At 36.2% G+C, this 15328-nt stretch overlaps 1 long non-coding RNA gene across 1 annotated transcript in view; it reads right to left on the bottom strand.

The window, feature by feature from the left end:
- Positions 1-2787: 2787 nt before the first annotated feature.
- The window catches only part of LOC309874563, a 46944-nt gene continuing 34403 nt past the window's right edge, over positions 2788-15328 (bottom strand). Inside the window, exons 2-4 of the long non-coding RNA XR_014316859.1 lie at positions 5673-5795; positions 4053-4243; positions 2788-3953 (exon numbers count right to left, since the gene is read on the bottom strand). This is a non-coding gene — a long non-coding RNA (uncharacterized lncRNA). The remainder of the gene's footprint in view (positions 3954-4052; positions 4244-5672; positions 5796-15328) is intronic.

Raw genomic sequence — 15328 nt, 5'->3', positions numbered from 1 at the left:
TCTCTGCTCACAGGTATGTTGCAGTTAATAGCTTTTTATATCTTTGAGACAATGCTCAATTTTATGGTGTTTTGTTGTTCTGGCTACTTTTTCGGTAAATTACCTTCATTTGTTCCATTGTCATTGCTCTGTGTTTCATCCATACACTTTTCCTGAGCTCTCTGTCTTTAATCATCATTCTTTTTTAACAGTGTTAATCTTATTTGAGGGGCTTTATTTTACTTTTGCATTTGAAGCAGTTTGTTTACTTGCATAAGGGGAGAAGTAAGAATCCTGTTTTTCAACTTCATAAATAAAAAGAAACCTAGAAATCCAGTGGAGGTCTTAAGTCACTTAAACTAGGTAACTAGGTTATAAAGAATTTTCTCCCAGCCAGGGAATCTGTTTTCTTCTTTCTAAGTTTTCACCACACCTGCAAGCTGACAGCTTGTGACTATTACAAGACACAGCATCTATCTATCAATCACTGTTTGTTTTGTTAATTAAGAACAGATGGCAAGTGCTAAAAATAAATAAATAAATAAATAAATAAAATAAAATGTATGTGGCTGTTGATTAAGAATAAAAAATAAAAAATCCTTCTTGAACAAGTTATCCAGTGCATGTACGCACAAAAGATGTAAGGACTAGAACTTTCTGGAAAATATTCAGTTTTGTTTATTTTCAGTTAATGAAATTGTTTTCTGTCCCCAAAACATGCAAAAATGGTTTTGGTTGAAACTGAAAAGACTTCATTAGGTCAGCTGAAAGAAAGAAAAAAAAAAATAGCTTAAGCCTGAGTGGGTTCAGTAAATTGGACGAGCCCATTTAACGCTGAACAGAGTCCACCTGTGTCAGGTCAGACGTCTTGGTCAGATAACACCGGTCGCATACCACCTGTTCTCCATTTCTTTGAAGTGTACTATACAAGTCAGAATGTTATGGTGCATTTGGCTGATAATGTCTGATCTTTAAGATATTAAGGAATTTTCAGATATCCTTGGATTTGATTGATACAAATTATTCAAATTGCAGCTTTCTTCGTTCTGGTCAGAACACTTGATTGAAAGAGATAAATCTCTCAAATGTAGTATTACTTCTACAAAGAAAGATGAGTGTCCCTGATTACATCAACAAATTAACCAAATTAACCAAATTTATCAATAAATTAAATTAAATTAAAAACATCAACAAATTAACCAAATTAACCAACCAAAGTTGTGAAAAATGTATTTGCTAAATCTAGGCATGTAACCATAAATCAAATATTATCTTAATTTTTCAGATGACATCTGTCTTTATTATTATTTTTATTGTCATTATTATTATTTTATGCACTGCTCTGAGACTTAAATGCATTTAGAAGGCTCATGTGCACAAGAAATTCTTATTTTTAGATAGAATTAGAACTGAGTCATCTGCATTTCAAAAAGTCTGCTCTCAGAAGAGCTTCTCCAAGTTCCAAAGTTAACCTTTATCTTCTCTTACTTGAACCCAAACTTTAAAGTAGTTGCTAACCTATAAATATAATTGTATGAACTACATGAGCTTAGGTTTTAACAGCTATGATTCAAGACTGTATTTTCTGATTTTGTGCACTGTACTCTTTTATATCCTAGTTCATGAAGAAAAATAAAATACAAGAATTTATACTATAGAAAGCCAGAAGTTCATGAAGCATGAAAACTTTTCTAGGAATGCCATTGTCGTATTATTTTAAAAGCAAAAGTATGTTAAAATAAGCGGGAAAAGAAAAGATTATGATGATTAAGGAACACAAGGTAGAATTTTGCAACAAGAATTTCGTAAGAAGAACTGTTTGTTTGCTTGCTTATAATATATATATATACTATATCATATATATATATATATATACACCATATATAATAATATATATACTATAATATATATGGTATATTATTCCTAACTGAAATTTGAAAAAGTAAGCTAATATTTAAATTGCCCTAAAGGGATGAGAAAATATCTTAAATAGATTAACACAACTTAATGTTATGGTCCCATTTTATTTGTGACTGCTGAGACTGGGACACAGTAGTAACTTTCTTCTGCCTGTCAGGAAGTATGCATGAAGATATATTGAGAAAGATATAGAACTCAAACTCTGTTTTGAGTCTGGTTCATGTTCTTCAGTCACAGGAGGCAGTACAAATAAATAAATAAATAAAATAATTATCGAATTCTGAAAACTAAGTTTTGAAAACTCCAAATGTATCAAAACCCCAGCAATAACTGAGGTTTCACAAGAAAGAATTCCCGCTGAGAATGTTCATTTTTGTGTCACAAATGTAACACAGCAGTGATGTCCAAACTCCACTACTTCTTTAAATTGTGATAAACCAGGGAATATGGATATTATATTTTCTGGAAGCATCCCCCACCTGAAACTTCAGAAATCTAGAAAAATCTGGATCTTTTGTTTATATAAATCATTGTCCATACAGCAGTTCTTACAAGGCAAAAAGTTAAACAAACAAGCAAACAAAAATAGTTTTTCTTTCTCTATGGACTTGATTTGAAAGCAGATGAAACAATAATGGTTCTAGCTGCTGCCCGGCTATGGGAAATTAGCTACTCTACCTGTTAGCTTGAACCCCTGGGAGCCAAGTACCCGTTTTGTTTCTCCTGTGCACACATTCACACTGACTTGCACACATAGAAACATATATTTTATTTGCCTGTTTGTTAGTTGTTCCTTTTAATGAAATAAGTCTTTCAGATTTATTTATTTATTTATTTATTTTATTCTTCTTTCAGTGTGGGAAAAATGAAGAAAGAAAAAAGAAAAAACACAACTTGCAAAACAATTTTGAAGTGCTGTCTGCCATGGATATAAGCCAGAATAGGCAGCTGGGCTTTATTTTTGCTTTGAAGGGTCCAAGGATGCACACAAACTACTGCACTCCCTCTTTTTCATGTATCCACCAAGTCCCATGGAGTTCTGGGCTGCATCTGAACTGTCTTGCTGACCCTTCCACTCAGTCCCCAGATTAGTGCTCCTAGCAGCCCTGCGATTATACTGCTCAATACTGATTACTTTACAAAGAGTAAGGAGTGGGAGTATAGCTGAATTTCAAGTAAAAGACTTCCCTGCAAAACTTTGATTTGCAGATACCAGTGAACTTTGTGGGAAGAAGAACATCAGCTCTGACAGAAGGGGACAAGGCTGGAATTTTCCCGTGCATGGCCGCCTGCAAGCATGACCAGCTGGCTCCCCACTCTGAGCCACCATGGTTTGAAGCCTCTGTCTGAAGACACCACACAGACACGGATGAATGCCAGGAACAATGGAGTCAACAGCTTTTTGATTTTCACTCCAGTGTTATTGCGAGTTTCCTGGGTACTTATGAAATCTCAAACTTTTTCAGGATGAGAAAAGGGCTATGAAGCTGGTGAAAGGCCTGGAACACAAGTCCTGTGAGGAGTGGCTGAGGGCACTGGGGTTGTTTAGTCTGGAGAAGAGGAGGCTCAGGGGAGATGTTATTGCTCTCTACAACTACCTGAAAGGAAGGTGTGGTGAGCTGGGGGTCTGCCTCTTCTCACAGATAACTAGTGATAGGACAAGAGGGAATGTCCTCAAGTTGCATCGGGGGAGATTTAAGTTAGAAATTAGGAGACATTTATTCTCAGAAAGAGTAGCGAGGCATTGGAATAGGTTGCACAGGGTGGTGGTGGAGTTACCATCCCTGGGGGTGTTTAAGCAAAGGTTGGACTTGGTGCTTAGGGACATGGGACGTGGTTTAGTGGGTGACTTTAGTGGTAGGGTGATGGTTGGACCAGATGATCTTGGAGGTGTTTTCTAACCCTAATGATTCTGTGATTTCAGGCTGAAGTTCTTTATGCAGATTCATAAAGATTGCTTTAAGGAACTCCATACTTTGAGGGCTGGATTTGAAGACATGCATCTGTTGTTACAGAAGACTTGCTCCTGAGCTCTCTATCCAGTCACTTGGTCACTGTAGAGCATACAACAATGAATCACAGTTACAAAAAATATTTTGGTATAAATAATAAACAGAAAGAACTTTAAAATAAACTTCTTTCAATTTATTTACCATGTGATATGAGATGAACACTCTGTTATGTGGACAAAATTTGAAGCCTCTGAGTCAAAAAGTGTGTTAAGCTGTCCTCTGTCTACTGGGGGAAAACAATTCCGTTCTCTTTCAACATGAATCTCATGCTTCATACTGTGTTGGAATATGTGCTCAGCATTTCAGACTAAAGTCCTTCCAGTCTGTGACTACTGCAGGAATGAAAAAAGTTACTGTTATTCAAATGCTAACTAAATTTTGTTCAAGTGAAAAAACTACTTTTTTCCATTTTCTCTAAAACCGTGTGCTAAGGTGCTTATGCATAATACTTTTTCTCCTTACATGAGCTCCACAGGCTGAAATCACTCAGGCCCACCAGTGGGTGATAGTTTTTGCATATAATGTGATTTCACACCCTATTAATCCATGTGCAACATGTTTATCCTAGGAATTGCTCTTTTGTATATACTTGTCCACTTCTACTTTCCAAAAAACAACCAGAAAGACTTGTCTTCGACCTCTTATAGAGGCAATGTGGGTAGTTAGGGTCTGGCGGCCAGAAGATGTCGTGCTGTACGGAAAGATAGAGCCCCTCCCTTAATGGGCAGTAGTACGTGGTCTGTGACGTAAGCAAGAGGAAGTGACGTTGTGGGCCTAGGCTATATAACACCATGTGACTCGACAATAAATGCCATTTGCCATCCACCACATTGGTGTCTGTGAGCTGCTGGACCGAGCGGCCTGGGGTTGGTCACCGTGCCGTTCCTGAACCAGGTCGCCACTGCCCCCTGAAGGCAACAAGGCAAAAAGAGTGGAGAAATGGGTTGTTAACCTCAGGCTACCACATGACATCCTAGCAGGCTTACTGTGTAATAAAATGTAAGGTTTAGGAAGAAATGTGTGATATCTTATCCCCAAGATGAAGCTCAATCTTTATAAGGCATGGCCACATAGGCATAAGTTGCTAAGCCAGAAAGTGGTGGCTGTCCAGGATGTCCAGTGAAGTTCCCACTGACTGGAAAAGGAGAAACATAACCCCCATTAAAAAAAAAAAAAAAAAAAAAAAAAGTTCAGGAAACTACAGGCCAGCCAGTGTCACCTCTGTGCCTGGCAAGATCATGGAACAGAACCTTTCAGAAACTGTACTAAGGTACATGGCGGACATAGAGGCAATTGGTGACAGCCAACATAGCTTCACTTATCATGCCTAAGATCACACAAATCATACCTAAGAATTTTAGTGGCCTTTTAAAACTGGGTTACAGCATTAGTGGATAAGGGAAGAACAACTGATGTCATCTACCTGGATTACTGCAAAGCCTTTGACTCTGTCTGGCATGACATACTTGTCTCCAAATTGGAGAGCCATGGATTTGATGGATGGACCATGTGGTGGTTAATGAATTGGCTGGATGGTCATCTACAAAAAGTTGCAGTCAATGGCTCAATGTCCAGATGTAGACCAGTGATGAGTGGTGTGGCACCCCTCAAGGGTCTGTTCTGGGGCATACAACATAACTGTAGGATTGCTTGAAGAGGACGAAGTGAGACAACAAATCTTAATTTCTCTCTAAGGTTGAAAGGGATGTTTCTAGTAACAAATTATTTTTATCAAAGTTGCTGAAGAGCAGCCATACTTACAATTAATTACTGCAAGGTGTCACCAAGACTGCGGGTCTATCATGTGAATGGGTTCTTGAAACCATAACCTCCCATGATGCAGTGCTAGGTGGTCTCAGCTCAGCTCTTCCTGATGTCACTGCCCTGTGGAAAATATAGTGGGAGATGTTAGCCACAGTCCCTTCTAGCAGCTTAGAAACAGCTGCCAAATTCGCCGAATTCACAGCCATGTTCTTCTCACTGAGTTGCAGGAGCATGCAAGCTCTTTATCAGGCTAACAAGTACACCCCACAGTGATAATATGTAACATATTCAGTACTTTCAAAGTTTTGTGTGGTTTGCAATATGTATGGTTTGTTATGAGATCAGGTCTTTGATCATTTGCTATTGCCCATGCATTGAGGCATTCCATTTATAATTATGCCACCATTAAAACTCTTCAGCCTGGAAAGGTTTACCACCATAAGAGTATATTTTGCTGACAGTCAGCTGTCCAGTACTTAATAGCAACGGTGAACCCTCTGTGCCAGGATGTTCTATGGTTCACATTATATTAACATTTATGAAGTACTGCTAGATTTATTCAGCTGTGAAGTAAATGCTATTCCCAAAGTAAGGAACTTCACATACACAAGGCAATTTATCTGTATGGGGGAGAATTAGAGCCTTGGAACCAGAGAAATTTTCAATATATAGCCTCTTTATTAGCATTATGTATGAAAAACGGATTTCTGGATTTTTACCAGAATTTCGAGAAGCCATCTGCTCAATGGCTGTATTTTAATACTTCTACAAAGGAGGCTGAATGTGATGGCAAAATAACTGCTCTTCCTCTAATGTGAACATCAAGAGGCTGAGTTTTTGTTTCAGAAGAAAACTGAAATGACAGGAGCCAATTTGAAGATACAAGCCATTTTCAAGGTGGATTAGAGCTTGCCCAGTGAGCAGTAAAAACGATTTTCAGAAGGTGCATCAGAAAAATAGAGGTTGTTCAAATGGATGGAACAGTCCCTCCATCCATCAGACTATCCATGGTCAGGCTTGGCAGGGAGCAGAATAATCAGCAGATGAAGCATGACTGCAGGATCCTTCCTTGTTTCCACCACAAAATGAGATAGTTGTCTAAAAATGACACTTTTGTAAACTGAAAATAATTTTTTTATTATTGTTTTCCTTTATAGGTCCTTGAAAGTGCTCCTAATTAATTAATTAATTAATTAATTATTTTAGTGAGACAAACTAAGCTAAATCTGTTTACATTCTTTGTCCACTGGTCCATCAGTCATTTCAATTACTTTTTGTTCTCATCTTAGGCCTTCCTGTTTCTTCATTTTGTGTGTGTTTGCAGGTGTACGTGTATGTGTGTGTGCATGTGTGTGTGCATGTGGTGTGTTCACATTTGTGCCAAGAAGACTAGGTCTGACAGCATGTCTTCCTGGGGCTAAAAGGGCTTGAGCATGGGCTTGAAAAGAAGGCTGTATACCTCAGAATAAGGGCTTTATAGACTTCACAAGATATGCCTACACAAAGAAAAGTCTGAAGCATCATATTCCTGCAGCTTTCAGCATTTAATTCCACTGTGCTATTTTCATTCATCTGTTCCAGCTACCTTTGCCTGAAATTCAACTCTTTTTACTATATATATCACAGAGACTTTATTTCTACTGCTTAAACTCAATGTTGTCCAGGATATTAAAAATAAATATTATTTTAGAAATTGTAAAGATTTCCAAGATCTCATTGCAAACCACAGTCATTTGTGAATATGCATGGTTTGGGTGATTGATTATACTTGCCTATAATAAGTCAAAAATCACTGAATTTTTAAGTAACAAGTATCCATGATGTATTGATTTTAAGAATACATATATACATTTTAGCAAAATTAAAAATACAAATATTTTAAAAATAAATAAACAATACTTTTGTACAAGATAAAAGGTCACCTGGAAAGCTATTCTCTATGTGAACTTTTTATAGCAAGATATTGGCTGCTTTTTATTGTTTAAGTCAGAGCAAGCATTGGCAATGATACTAAGTGATATAAAATGATATGGTAAATGTGATGCTAAAGTAAGTTATTGGGAAGAATGAACACCAGTATTTGCTCAGTTTTTAAATCCTTTAACATCAAACCAAAAAGGAAATTTGGCTATCCAATGCCAAAATGACGAGCTTGTTCAAAATTCATAAAATCATTTGGTTGATCTTACTATGGGAAAAACATGCAGATGAGTAAAATGACCTGCCTAAAGTGCCTTTCAAAGATCTGTCATGAAAATAGTGAAAACTCCAACATTAAAAACAAACTAAGGATTATGAAAATCCTGAAGGCTGCAATCATGTGTGCATGAGTCATGGTGGCCTTGACTGTGTGGAGCACAATTTGTACAAAGGGCTTTGTCCAAACTCACATTCTGCTGTGCAAGTTGCAGCTATTCAGTTGTAGCCCAGAGGACTGTAACAGTACTTTCTGAGCTGGAAATACTAGTGTCCTTTTCTCATAGGTAGAGATTTGGGGAGATATAGAGATTTGAGCAGCCATAAGTGGAAAAATAGAGAGCTTCCAAGGTTTGGACTGATGTCAAAGCAGCCTTTTGCAGAAAATACACAGAAATTTGTAAACATGGCTTATCAGTTAATTATGTGTTCAGGGGTCTAACCTGGAACATTCATTTTCTGAAGCCTTGATCTTAGAGTTCTATTCAGTCATGTTTAAAGCCATCAGTTCAATATATATTTGACTCCTTTGCAGACTAATATGCCTCACTGTGAGAAGGCTTTTTTAAACCTTTTATTCTTAGCTCCATCTTCTGATTCCCTAAACAGTTCTTTTTTTCATTGTTCATGCCCTTAACTGTCAACTATCTGTGGAGTGTTACCATGCCTCACCCCTCCTTGCTCTTTCTCCAAGATAAATACATTTAGGCTCTATTATTAATTTATATATGTGTCATGTTTAATATTCTTCTTTCAACAACCTCTAATTGCCATAATGTTCTAGAAGACTTACTGCTGCCCAACTGCCTACAGAAGACCCGTCTCATCTTTGGTACCTTTCCCAGGTACAAGCCAAAGTATGCTAGTTCTTTCATTCAGCTTCTGTACTGCATAGTACTTTATAGGATTATGTCTGTTTTGTTATATATATATATAGAGAGAGAGAGAGAGAGATAAAGCTTATATGCTACATTAATATCCCTAGATTTCTTCCTTCTTCTGTACTACATATAATTCAGTTCCATTCCTTCTCTCTCCCCCCCCCATCCCCCTCAAGATTTATGACATTACAGTTATTCAAAAAAAAAATTGCTTCCCTTAGCACTTCACTTTCCAGCTGGTACTAACACCTCTTCTAATTCTGTGCTGTCTCAGAATTTCATCCATACTTGCTATACTATAACTTCCACATGGAGACATTCAGTAAGGCCAACTGCCAATCTAACTAGCTGTCTCTTCCAATATGATATTTCTTTTTTATTATAATCCTTTATTTGCTCTCTTTGCCAGTTCTGAATCTACATTTATACCTTTAATAATGTAAAATGGCTTGGATAAATATGTCAAGCTAACTTTTCTGACCTAGAATATCAAATTGTTTATTAAAATTCTGTTCTAACATATAACATTCATATGATTCTGTGATCTTTCAATACATGAATAACAAATTATCAAGACTTTTTTTCTTCATAACTGACTATTTGTAGCCCATTCTCTTTTTCCTCTCATTAGTTTTCACATTATTTTACTCCCTTTCAATTTATTAGCTTATAAGAATTTTTCTCTTTTCATTTTTGAAAGCAATACACTTATTTTTCTCAGTATACTTGCGGCCTACTTTGTTTCCAATATCACATACAAATAGAATTCTTGGTACTTCAATGGTTTGTTTATTGTCTGCCTTTCAGTACTACAGAAAACAAATCTGCCATAAGTGCATCTTATAAAATTATATGACTTTTATATATATTTATATTCAATAATACTTTATTAAAAGAAGATACACTAGAAGAATGAGTGGGAAGGGAAGGAGGTAGTGGCTATGCCCAGTGATGAGACAAGTTATCCAATTTTCTGCATCCAACCCATGTGAAGATGCTATTTGTATCTTCAGAGCACTATAGCCAATGTTAATGATCTTTGAGATACAACAGAGTGACACCCTGTAGCAGCTATACTGCTTCTGTTTTTAGAGCAGCCATTTTCTCTATTAGTTTCAGAGTCTTTGAAACACAATTAATTACATGGTCAGTATGCCCAAAATGTGGTGGTTTTCATTACTGGTGTTTCCAAAGGTTCAGAACAACCTGAAGACAAAAAAGTGAGGAAAGAGAGACAAGCACTCAAAAAAGTATAGTATGACACAAGAGTGTATTCAGACATATTTATTTTTGCAGTGTCTGAATCAACTTCCCATTTTCAGGGAAGTTTCATTTTCCCATCATCAGGATAGATAATTAATATAACCTGATAAGGTTTTAATGTACTTAGCAGAACTAGCCATTTTGAAAAGACGAGACTTCATTATCTTCACTTATGGATGTGTTTAATAAGCAAACAAACAAACCAACCAAAAACAAAACTACAAAAAAGCAGAGTACAACAAAACATACAAACAACTTCCCTAAAAAAAAATCAAGAAAAAAAGCAACCCCTGAAACATAGAAAAGGATACGAAAGCAAGGAGAATGGAACATATTGAAGAAAGTGCTTCTTTAACAGAATTGTCTAAACCAGGTCTGGGGTAAGAATTGACTGGGACTTTACCTAGTTCCTACCACTTAGAGCTGCCACAGAAAACTGTATTACACTGACTGCAGGGACAGTGAGTAAATGCCTGTAAGCAAATGGTGTCAACACAGTCAGCTAAAATCAATTCATCACTTCCAAGACAGTCAGTGTGAGGAACATGTGCTTTCATGAGAAAAGACAAAGATGGGAAACAATGTCATTTTAGCACTTGCAACTCTCTGTATACCTTTAAATACACAGAGTTCTGCCTACTGAATGCCTGTAGGAATTAGTTTAAATTTGCAGTGTTGACTATTTCATGTTTCCATTCTTCTAGACTAGAAGTACATTTGTGTGCTAAAATCAAAACAATACAATTTTACATGGGATAAAGAAGGTGTGACATGAATAACATCATAGTCATAAAAATAGTAGTTGCATACTGCATTAAAAACAGTCTGGAAGACAAACCCTGTTTATCAGCAAGTTTCAAGGTTTGAAATTTTGGTTCTATTTTGGGACAGATCCTAAACCTACTGAAAACATAAACAAAACAAAAGGATGAAGAAGTATTAGCTTTTGGCTTAAAACTAGAAATGGTTTAATTTGAGAGGAGTCTTTGTCTTCCCTATCTGTGTTCATATTTGTTTCTCTCTCTTGCAATCTGGGATGGCTATTTTATCGCCTGAGTCAGACTAAGAATTTGAACATACATTTCTGTTATCTGGTCATATGAACCAATGAAATGTGAGGACGAATCTTGATCGTTCTTCTCTTTGCTTGTTGGACAACTCAGAAGGTTTTGGATCTGAAAAAATGCTCTTGATACAGATATATTTCTGGAAGACATATGCTTCAACAAAATTTAATTTATTTCAGAATATTTGTTCAGTTTTAATCATTGTCTCTTCCTCCTCTTCTATTACTATGGCTATGTGCAATTTTTAAAGAGATCTAAAATAGTAGTTGTTCAAATGTCACCACAATGCAGTGAGTGTTAATTACCTAACTCCTGCAGTTTTAAAAATATTGTATATTTAATTCATTTTTATTTATTTATGATTTTTTTTTTTTAGTGAGGTCTGCATCTGATTGTTTCCTGTTATTTGCCTACATGCTTACATTATGCATATAACATACTAATTATACTATTATTGCATTAATATGCACATAAATGATTAACTGATTCCTGGAGGCAAAGCTATGCTTATCTTAACAAAGGCTTGTTTTTAAACTGTGCTTATATTTTCACCTACCCCCTCATGATTACAATTCTTTCTTTTTATGTATTATAATTATTTCCATAACCATTAACTATTTGTGGGATATTGTCTCAAGGGAAGAATTTCTTTATCACAAAGATGAGAGAAATCTGGATTTTCTGAGTCAAGGGCTGCTGACATCACAGGAGGAAAAGGGGAGCAAAATAGAAAAGAATAACCAAATGAACATTCTTGTCCCAAGATCAATGCTCATCTTTAATGTTCTTTACCTTGACCCAGGACCTTCTGAATCTAGAAGAAAAACTAGAGGAAACAAATGCCATTTCAGAGAGGTGGGAACAGAAAGCAAGGGGTCCCTCCTAACCTCTCCATGCACTCAAATGCTCTGGAGGGGCTAGGCTGAGGCTTTATTAGGACTGTCTTGTTGTCAGAAGTCTAATAACCTCACTTAAAGTAAAAAAGCTGACATTGGTAACATGGAGGTATGGAAATGACTCTGTCAGAGGTAGGTTTTTGCTTGGGAAGAAGTGCAGAGACATATCACGCTTGAATTTAACTGCTGTTTCACTGTTAACAAAATTCAATGCTTGAAAACATTAGGCATTTCAAAATGGAAATTCTGAATGTCCAAGGGAGAGTAAAGAATAACATATGAAAAATGGAGATAAAGACTTTAACTTGGCCCATGAAATAGGAGCACGAAAAGAATAGACTAGACTGTCATCACAGGGTGCCCGTTCAAGACTGACTTTGGCATTTTGTTAGTTCAGTGGCTTTCTTCAATGCAAGAAAGAGCTGTATTCAGCTCTTCTTGTCCAGAAAGAGGTTTATCTTGGCCTTGGAATTTCATGAAATTAACTTTGAAAGAAAAACTGAGGTTTGGGTGAGACATGTCTAAAAACCCAAAGGGCTCAGGCCTTTGTAAGGTTTCTTTATAAAAAGGTTTGCAATGCTTTCCCTACTTGCAGTTATAACCATGCAACATGAGAAAACTCTTCAACTATACCTATGCTTATGAAAGCTCTCCAACACTTCTGTGTGTGATGTACGTTGTGACCTCTGAACTCACAGCTTTGCGTAAAAATAGCTTAGAGAGAACTACTGAGAAATACTAATGAATCCTCATATATGTGAGGTTGTGACCAGTATCTTTTGAAGTCCTAGCGGGAGTTATTTTTCAGATGGGAGTAGCTGAAAGACTTTGTCCCCATGGAGCTGCAAAAAATAACTTTTCTTGCCTTTATTGATATTAGTGGTATTGCAAGAGTTGTCAACATTAAGGTTAAGATTTTGTTTCCTTTATAAATCTTGTTTGTAGGGGTTTTCACATCTGGGTTATTTCAAATTACATCAAGCTTCAAGAAATTTGGTGTCTAAACTGTCAGCATGAGTGTGATTTTTTTTTAAGAAAAAAAATGTTTAAGCCCTTTAAAATATTAGAGCAATGGAGTGGGAAAGTATAATGTGCTCCCATGAGATCGATGGGAGTTTTGCCTATGACTTCAATGGAAACAGGAAGCAGGCCATAATTTGTAATCAGTTTCAGAATTCCCCAGCCCCATCCCTTGCTATAGTCTTTAGCTAATATTTAAAAGCAAATTCTGGGGTGTGTGGATGCATGTGTCTTTTCCTTCTGCCAACTTTTTAATAATATTTTTGTGGTGTTTTTACCTCAACTCACCTCTGGCTACAGTGTCAGTGTACCTCTACTGAAATAACACCTTTGCCAGAGCAATGGTAAACAAGCTACAGGTGCCCTTGAGGTGCCTCCAGTGCCCTTGATATGAGAGACTGGTATCTTGTTTCGAATCCCCTGAAACACCCAGCCACAGAGCTGGAGTAACCAGAGATGGAAAGCTGAGTATTGGGTCACGTGTTACTCTCCCCTGGCTGTCTAGAATTGTTCCCTGCAGTTTACAATCTAGTTTTAAATGACCTGAGTATTAAGGGGCATCCCCCTCTTTCCTCAGGAGTATATAACATTTTAACAGACCTTGCTTTAGGAAACATATCCAGATAGCCACTAGATACTCCCTGAACTCAGTTTAAAGGTAACCTCTTTGACCGCATAAAACAAACACATCGTCTTTGGCTCCTACATTCTTTCAGTTCATGCAGATGATGATGTCTGCTTCTTCTCACCTTCTTCAGGCATTACTTTACCAAGATACACATATAGGGATCTTTTTAATGTTTTCTTATAGTGTCTTTATTTATTATATAGTCTTATAAATAGTCTTATATAGTCTTATATAGTCTTTATTTTATTTTGAATGTAAAGATATTTTATTTTGATTCAATTGTATTTTTTTGGGGGTGGCAAAAATAGATAATATAGGTAGTTTCTGTGTTTGTCATAGATCACAGTAAAATAGAAGTATCAACAACCACTCCTTTAATTGGTAAGATTTTACAGTTTATAAGTAGTTTTCATCTGTTGTTTATTTGTTCTTGCACAAAGACTGACTACAGGATTTACTATCCAAAAATATGCCTGACAGCTGAAATAACATTCAGCTTTCCCCATGTTCAGGAATGTTTCATTATATCATGTCAGGTTGCATCATGTAGTACAAGTTACCTGAAATAATACAGCTAAAGAAAAAAAAATATATAAATCAGGAATTTGAGCTTTCATCTTCAGTGTAAGATAGCACTACTGATTATGAGATAAAATGACTTACCAGAAACACATGTTTTATGCTAAATTTGTTGCTCATAACAGTTGTTTTTTTTAATAATAAATTACATATCTGTGATGTACATACCAGCTCATCCATTGCCAGATTTTGCCACATTCTAAAGTATATCTTAGCATGAATGAAGATTGGTAAAATATTATAGAATGGTATAGAGAACAATCCAGATTGATATACTCCATTGGGACAGTTTGACTGTTTTATTTATTATTTGAGTTTCCAGGAATTGATCCAATTATGTTTCTTCCACAAACTCAGTGAAACCATGAGTAAATGATCCATTTTGTGATATAGCATTTTATGTTCATAAAAAATAGTATTTTGATAGTAGTGCAGACTGATTTAGTCCCACTGAGTGAAATCTCAGGGGAAAATTAAAGCTATAAAGTCCCACTGGTTAACTTCAGATTAGCCAGTATTGCTGAAGAAGCTAGAAAAGGAGAGAAAAAAAATAAAAAGACTGAGCTAAGTGAAATCCTGGCCTCACTGTGATCAATGAAATTTCTTCCCTGATATCAATGAGGTAAAATTTTCGATATTTCCATACAAAATCTGTACTTAGGTACTACTGTGAAAGACCAAAATATATCTATCAGGTCAACATTTTTGTTAAAGACAATGGAAAATCTTAAATGGATTTTAAAGAAACAGCTTCCAACAATTCCCTAAAGAACAGTAGAAAAAGGAAATATTTTCTCAGTCCATGTAATATGAAATATTTCAGACTTTTCTACAGTGCTTTCAGCTCCTATTGGATTAGCAGGTCAGAGATTGCCCTATGAACATCTTTATTGACACAGCTCTGGTCCAAACTTATTTGTCCTTCCAGCCCTCAGCATTCCATATGTGTCACCAGTAAAGGGAGTAAATGATTATAAAATTAAAATGGGAGCTATGCATTTGTCAGCTTTGCATCCTTTAATGAGGAGGTCTGATCTGGCACATTGGGAATTCTTGTCTTTTGTTGTTGTTATTGTGAAAGCTGAAGTGACCCACATAAAAAGCAGCCAAATTCTCTGTCTTT

Source organism: Aythya marila, assembly GCF_965140915.1.
Source record: "Aythya marila genome assembly, chromosome: 2".
NCBI classification, from domain to species: Eukaryota; Metazoa; Chordata; class Aves; order Anseriformes; family Anatidae; genus Aythya; species Aythya marila.
The sequence above is the reverse complement of the archived record's forward strand: the minus strand, read 5'-3'. Positions and strand labels throughout refer to the sequence as shown.